Raw genomic sequence first — 8,503 nt, 5'->3', positions numbered from 1 at the left:
ATCAAGGCAGGATACACCCTGGACAGAGTGCTAACCCGTCGCAGGGCACACACACACTCTCATTCACTCACACACTCACACATTATGGACAATTTTCCAGAGATGCCAATCAACCTACCATGCATGTCTTTGGACTGGGGGAAACCGGAGAACATGCAAACTCCACACACAAGGCAGAGGCAGGAATCAAACCCCCAACCCTGGAGATGTGAGGCAAACGTGCTAACCACTAAGCCACCGTGTCCCCCTTGTATCTCTCTCTAACTTTTTATAAATGTAAATATACAAAAAATTATACACAAGGTGTATATAGCACTATATATATATACACACACAAAGTAGAAATCTAGGTAATTTTTATAAGGAGAAACTTAAAAATATGATCACGTGACAAGCTTCACTGGTTTTTTGTTTATCCAGTGAAAGAAAGGTGAAGTATAGCTATTTGTGTTTAACGTAACACAACGTACGCAAGAGACGTGATGTGCTAATATTTTGGACACAATTAAGGCCTGCTGGACTCCAGCCTGAGCTCCAGACTCTTCACATTACCATTTAGCTGCTCTGCTAATCAGATAAAGACAGTAATCTGGCTGATGATTAGGTTCAGGCACTGCATCAGGAGGAGTTTAAGCAAGAGCAGTGTGATTAGCGAGTAGAGCAGCATATGAAAAAGAGCAAGAGAGAGATAGAGAGGAGAGAGAGAGAGAGAGAGAGAGAGAGAGAGAGAGAGAGAGAGATCACAGATGGCTATGTTCTATACAGACAACCTCGGCATTACACTGCCCATGTTGTTACACTGCACACTGACCCCTTTAACAAGCTACAGGATGTACCATTTTGGAACGTTGCCATTTCGGCTAATATAATAGCATTGTTAGCTATTTGTGGAAGAACGACTGATAAAGTGGACTGATGTGCCATCAATCTGAGAAATAGGCACAAAATAATTTCCCTATATAGCAATGACACTGTGACATGCTAGTCAGTGTAGTAGCATGACATGCTGTGTGACATGCTAGTCAGTGTAGTAACATGACATGCTGTGTGACATGCTAGTCAGTGTAGTAACATGACATGCTGTGTGACATGCTAGTCAGTGTAGTAACATGACGTGCTAGTCAGTGTAGTAACATGACATGCTGTGTGACATGCTAGTCAGTGTAGTAACATGACATGCTGTGTGACATGCTAGTCAGTGTAGTAACATGACGTGCTAGTCAGTGTAGTAACATGACATGCTGTGTGACATGCTAGTCAGTGTAGTAACATGACGTGCTAGTCAGTGTAGTAACATGACATGCTGTGTGACATGCTAGTCAGTGTAGTAACATGACATGCTGTGTGACATGCTAGTCAGTGTAGTAGCATGACATGCTGTGTGACATGCTAGTCAGTGTAGTAACATGACATGCTGTGTGACATGCTAGTCAGTGTAGTAACATGACGTGCTAGTCAGTGGAGTAACATGGCATGCTGTGTGACATGCTAGTCAGTGTAGTAACATGACATGCTATTTGACATGCTAGTCAGTGTAGTAACATGACATGCTGTGTGACATGCTAGTCAGTGTAGTAACATGACATGCTATTTTACATGCTAGTCAGTGTAGTAACATGACATGCTATTTGACATGCTAGTCAGTGTAGTAACATGACATGCTGTGTGACATGCTAGTCAGTGTAGTAACATGACATGCTATGTGACATGCTAGTCAGTGTAGTAGCATGACATGCTATGTGACATGCTAGTCAGTGAAGTAACATGACATGCTATGTGACATGCTAGTCAGTGTAGTAACATGACATGCTGTGTGACATGCTAGTCAGTGTAGTAACATGACATGCTGTGTGACATGCTAGTCAGTGTAGCAACATGACATGCTGTGTGACATGCTAGTCAGTGTAGTAACATGACATGCTGTGTGACATGCTAGTCAGTGTAGTAACATGACATGCTGTGTGACATGCTAGTCAGTGTAGCAACATGACATGCTGTGTGACATGCTAGTCAGTGTAGTAACATGACATGCTGTGTGACATGCTAGTCAGTGTAGTAACATGACATGCTATTTGACATGCTAGTCAGTGTAGTAACATGACATGCTGTGTGACATGCTAGTCAGTGTAGCAACATGACATGCTGTGTGACATGCTAGTCAGTGTAGTAACATGACATGCTGTGTGACATGCTAGTCAGTGTAGTAACATGACATGCTATTTGACATGCTAGTCAGTGTAGTAACATGACATGCTGTGTGACATGCTAGTCAGTGTAGTAACATGACATGCTGTGTGATATGCTAGTCAGTGTAGTAACATGACATGCTGTGTGACATGCTAGTCAGTGTAGTAACATGACGTGCTGGTCAGTGTAGTAACATGACATGCTGTGTGACATGCTAGTCAGTGTAGTAACATGACGTGCTGGTCAGTGTAGTAACATGACATGCTGTGTGACATGCTAGTCAGTGTAGTAACATGACATGCTGTGTGACATGCTAGTCAGTGTAGTAACATGACATGCTGTGTGACATGCTAGTCAGTGTAGTAACATGACATGCTGTGTGACATGCTAGTCAGTGTAGTAACATGACATGCTGTGTGACATGCTAGTCAGTGTAGTAACATGACATGATATTTGACATGCTAGTCAGTGTAGTAACATGACATGCTATTTGACATGCTAGTCAGTGTAGTAACATGACATGCTGTGTGACATGCTAGTCAGTGTAGTAACATGACATGCTGTGTGACATGCTAGTCAGTGTAGCAACATGACATGCTGTGTGACATGCTAGTCAGTGTAGTAACATGGCATGCTGTGTGACATGCTAGTCAGTGTAGCAACATGACATGCTGTGTGACATGCTAGTCAGTGTAGTAACATGACATGCTGTGTTACATGCTAGTCAGTGAAGTAACATGACATGCTGTGTTACATGCTAGTCAGTGAAGTAACATGACATGCTATGTGACATGCTAGTCAGTGTAGTAACATGACATGCTACATACAATGCTAGTCAGTGTAGTAACATGACATGCTATGTGACAGGCTAATCTGTGTAGTAATAATGTTCGTGTAATAAGTGTTTTGGGATGTGACTCTGCTTTAAAGAAGAAAAATATCATAAACTTGGCCACAACATTTAGCTAGCAAGCTAAAATACAATGCAAACAATGAAAGCGAAGACACGTCTGTGTTCTCAAGGTGTCTCATTATCTACCTTCAGACAGAAGATAGAGATAGAGATAGAACACACAAACTAATGACACAAATCAGAGAGGAAAATACAAACCCCATACCTACGAGTATCATATACAAGTGAGTCATGCCAAGTCAAGAAGTCAAGAAGCTTTTTATTGTCATTACAACCATATATGGCTGTTGCAGTACACAGTGAAATGAGACAACGTTTCTCCAGGATCAAGGTGCTACATAAAACAAAGACAGGGCTAAGGACATGTAAGTAGTCTTAGCCACATAAAGTGCAACTGTGCAACCTGGTGCAAACAGTGCAGGACAAGACAAGCAAGACAGTGCAGGACAAAGGACAGTGCAGGACAAAAAACAGTGCAGACATTAAGTTACAAGACAATACAAAAAGTACAAAAAATGCAATACACAAAAGACAATAAACAGTAACAGAAACAGCGCCGACCGACCAGTGTAAATACTGAATGTTCAAACAGTATTTTGTGCAGTAAAAGAATGAACAGCAGCAGGTTCTTAGCAGCAGGTCCTTTGGATTATATATGGAGTTGTGCAAAAAACAGCAGATGACTGAGATATTGTCCAATATGTGCAAAAACAGCAGAAAAGTGTGCAAAACAGTGTGTGTGTTTTGTGAGGGTCTGTGCAGTCCATACAGATGATGTGTGTGTATGTTGTGCTCAGTATAGTACAGTTCGGTTATTGAGAAGTCTGATGGCTTGTGGGAAGAAACTGTTACGCAGTCTGGTCGTGAGGGCCCGAATGCTTCGGTACCTTTTTCCAGACGGCAGGAGGGTGAAGAGTGTGTGTGAGGGGTGTGTGGGGTCATCCACAATGCTGTTGCCTTTGCGGACGCAGCGTGTGGTGTAAGTGTCCATGATAGAGGGAAGAGAGACCCCTGTCCTCACTATCCGCTGCAGGGTTTTGCGATCCGAGATCGTACAGTTCCCAAACCAGACAGTGATGCAGCTGCTCAGGATGCTCTCAATGGTCCCTCTGTAGAACATGGTCAGGGTTGGGGGAGGGAGATGTGCCTTTCTCAGCCTTCGGAGGAAGTAGAGACGCTGCTGGGCTTTCTTGGTGATGGCGCTGGTGTTGAGTGACCAGGTGAGGTTCTCCGCTAGATGAACACCCAGAAATTTGGTGCTCTTGACGATCTCTACAGATGATCCGTCGATGTTCAGCGGAGAGTGGTCGCTCTGTGCTCTCCTGAAGTCCACAACCATCTCTTTAGTTTTGTCCACATTCAGAGAAAGGTTCTTGGCTATACACCAGGCAGTTAGTTGTTGCACCTCCTCCCTGTATGCTGACTCGTCGTTCTTGTTGATGAGACCCACCACGGTCGTGTCATCGGCGAACTTAATAATATGATTCGATCTGTGCATTGCTGCACAGTCGTGAGTCAGCAGAGTGAACAGCAGTGGACTGAGCACGCAGCCTTGAGGAGCTCCAGTGTTCAGTGTGGTGGTGCTGGAGATGCTGTTCCCGATCCGGACTGACTGAGGTCTCCCAGTCAGGAAGTCAAGGATCCAGTTGCAGAGGGAGGTGTTCCCTATGCTATTAGAGAACAAATAAAAATGGTAGAAGTTCAGCTCGAAAAAAAATAAAGAGAAGACTTCATGACTCCTGAGTCCTCCTGTTATAGTGTTCCTCCTGTTATAGTGTCAGACTTCTGATCTACATCCTTCTATCACATCCCTCTATCACATCCATTATGGTTCATATTTATAGCATCACTAACTCACAGCAGACTCTGAGAGCGACAATCTGTCCTCTTTTTATTATTTCTATCTAGTTTCTCTTCTCTATTCTATATGAAATGAATCATTAATGAAATAATTAGCGATGTGTGATCTGTGTTCCCACTGAGTGACGATGGAGTTAGTGATAAACATGCTGTCACATTTCCAGATCTCTCTCTCTCTTTCTCACACACACACACACACACACACACACACACACACACACACACACACACACACACACACACACACACACGCAGTGTATTCTCACATTTTCATTGTCATTACGAAGGATGCATTCTGTCATATCCTGGACCCAGATTTATTTATTTTTTAAGAGTACAATAAAATGTTGCAGTAAAGTTCATTATATAATATCCACTGTTTAAAAATCTCTGCATCCACTTTTTGGCTTTGAATATTTATTAATTTTGTTTATATTCCTTTTTTCACTTTTAGGAAGAAATATCCTCATGCCTCTTATCCACACTGTCTAAATTATTTCCTACATTTTTTAAGGAATTAATCTGACATAAAAGTCCAGTCTTCATATTATTCCACTGTCTCTGATGTCTTAATGTTTAATTAATGATTTGAACAAGTTATAACATACTTTTATTAGATCTAAATCTCATAGAACACAAGACAAAATGTCTATCGGTGTTTATTATCATATGATAGATAGATAGATAGATAGATAGATAGATAGATAGATAGATAGATAGATAGATAGATAGATAGATAGATAGATAGATATAGATATTTTTTATCCAGCCTGACTGCCATCATGTAAAATGCACCATGTGACACCGAACTCCTCTCTCAGCTTCTCCATCATTCCTCTGACACACTTTTCCCATCCTGCTGACACACTTTCACACGTCCCCCCTCTAAATTCCAGAGATGGTATCTTCCACATGAGATCGCTGAGTGTATCACAGCTCAGCTCACAAACACCACCGTGTGGTCAAACTTCATCATTTATTCAGCATCCATCTGTGCTTTACAATGCCTACTCTCTCTCTCTCTCTCTCTCTCTCTCTCTCTCTCTCTCTCTCTCTCTCTCTCTCTCTCTCTCAATGTTTACGCATTTTACATTACATGTAAAGACATAGAATGATATGGATCATCCTTTGAATTTTTTTATTTATCTAAAATTTATTTATTTATTTATTTATTTAAAATATAATTTTATAATTAATATTATATATTTTTAAGCAACTTGTTACAGATTATAAGTGAAGCAGCATCTAATCCCATAACAAACAATGTAACCGTTGAAAAAGAGAAGGGAGTTGAAGTAATTGACCATTATGTCATTCCTTGTGTGTGTGTGTGTGTGTGTGTGTGTGTGTGTGTGTGTGTGTGTGTGTGTGTGTGTGTGTGTGTGTGTGTGTGTGTGTGTGTGTACCAGTATCCATCCACAGCAGCAGCACCATCTACCTGAGAGACAAAAGCACAGAATTTCTGAGCTACTCCACATCAGCAACACTGACTCCATCAGGACAGAGTCCACTACAGCAACCTGATCTCAATTAACCAGCACCGACGCAGAGTGATGACGTATGCAGCTGACTTTCCACTCAGCAACACTGACTTCTGCAGACAGGAGGAAGGAAGTACAAAAGAAGAAAAGCAGAAATTCTCTCCATCTTTTCTGAAGTTCTCCTAGACTGGAGACTCCTTCCAGAAATGCTAAATAAACGACATACAAAACATTAAAAGACAATAGCAAACTGCTTAGGCGATAAAGGGAAGAAGACAGTTTTGGCCATGCTATCACAGAAAATTAATCCATCCCATTATTGATTTTTTTTTCTTATATAGCAGGACACAAAGGTGTTTTATTCCTACCTTAATACAGTCTCTCTCTTTTTTTTACTTTTTATTTACTTTTTTTTTCTATCGGGGGGGGGGGGGGTATTCTATAGGAACTTGTGATTATAGTGTTGTTTTTTCTTATCCAGTAAGCTCATTGTTTCTGTTTCCTGAATCCTGATACGTCAGAGGAAATCCAGGGGACATATAATAATGATTATAATAATGATAATAATGATAACAATGATGATAATAATAATAATAATTATTATCATCATTGTTATCATTATTATCATTATTATAATGATAATAATGATAATAATGATAACAATGATGATAATAATTATTATCATCATTATTATAACAATAAAATATTTTAACCAAGTTAAAAAGAAATGTAACACAATGCAGGAGACAAAACAATGGACATAAAGACAAAGAAACACTCACAACATTTTAACCCGGTGTCGCTTCAAATCAAAACACTGTGTACATGTATGTGTGTGAGTCTGAAAGAGGACAAATATAACCTGCACAGATTCTCTCTCTCTCTCTCTCTCTCTCTCTCTCTCTCTCTCTCTCTCTCTCTCTCTCACTCACTCTCAGGAATGCAGGATATGAGTCACTGTGGATACACAACACTCTCGTGTGTGGGAGTTTGATTGAGAACAGATGTGTGCAGTCGAGCTGGAGCAGGAGCATACGTGTGTGTGCGTGTGTGTGTGTGTGTGTGTGTGTGTGATTCAGTTTTGAAGCTAACAGTGTAATGTAAATTTGATAAGTATGTGGAAAGGAAAGATTAGAGACTCTCGTACAAACTGTAGCTCATTTTCTGTCTTTAATCTTATTTCTGATGATGAAGAACAGATCTGGGTCTCTGTGTAGCTCTAAAAAGCTCTTGTGTTTCTTGTGTTTATGATCCCAGTTTGATTTTCTTTAAGAAACCATTTCATAAACATGCTAATCCATTTAACCAACATGCCTGAAAAGGGTTTTTCAGCACAATATAAGCAAGTGAACAAAAAGTATTAACATTCTAATGATGTTTTCTTTTTAGTAATGTTTTACTGTCACTGTATAAGTTGTGGAACAGGTTTGAAGTGTTTCAGAGTAACTCATCACTCAATCCCACAAAGAAATTAATGATTAAATTAAAAAAGAATGAAGTTCTGTAAAGGATTGTTAAAGTTTTAGGTGGTATATATGTTTCCAATCTTTACTCAATTGCAAACCCCTCCATCTGTATCTACCAGGCTTTAGGATTCAGGCTCAGGCTCGTGGTGTGTTTTCATCTGCATCACTGTGTAGCATGTGAGCACAATAATCCTGGTGTGTCTCCCAGCTCCCAGGTCCTGGATCATATACCCAGGCAAATGGATCAGAACCGTGTCCGGCTCTGATAAGAAGCTTTACGGTTCCTCGTGCTCCTCTTTAATAAAACAAGATGGAAAGAGGACCAAGACTGAGGGAATTCTTATCGTGTGTGGTTCAGGCGAAGCCTCTGGGAGTCACGCTTAAAAAAGTTTCTAAAGAGTGATGGGATTACTACAAGGTCATTCCTGACATTCCGTGTTCACACACACACACACACACACACACACACACGCGCGCGCGCGCGCGCACGCGCACGCACACTAAGTTGGACTGTGATGTCGGAGTGCCCCCATACGTCCTCACAACGTAACTGCAGAGACAATGTGTCAGAAACAGCAGTTTAAATCTATTGTAAT

Source organism: Tachysurus fulvidraco, chromosome 20 (genome assembly GCF_022655615.1).
Source record: "Tachysurus fulvidraco isolate hzauxx_2018 chromosome 20, HZAU_PFXX_2.0, whole genome shotgun sequence".
NCBI lineage: Eukaryota > Metazoa > Chordata > Actinopteri > Siluriformes > Bagridae > Tachysurus > Tachysurus fulvidraco.
This window is presented reverse-complemented; position numbering follows the sequence as displayed.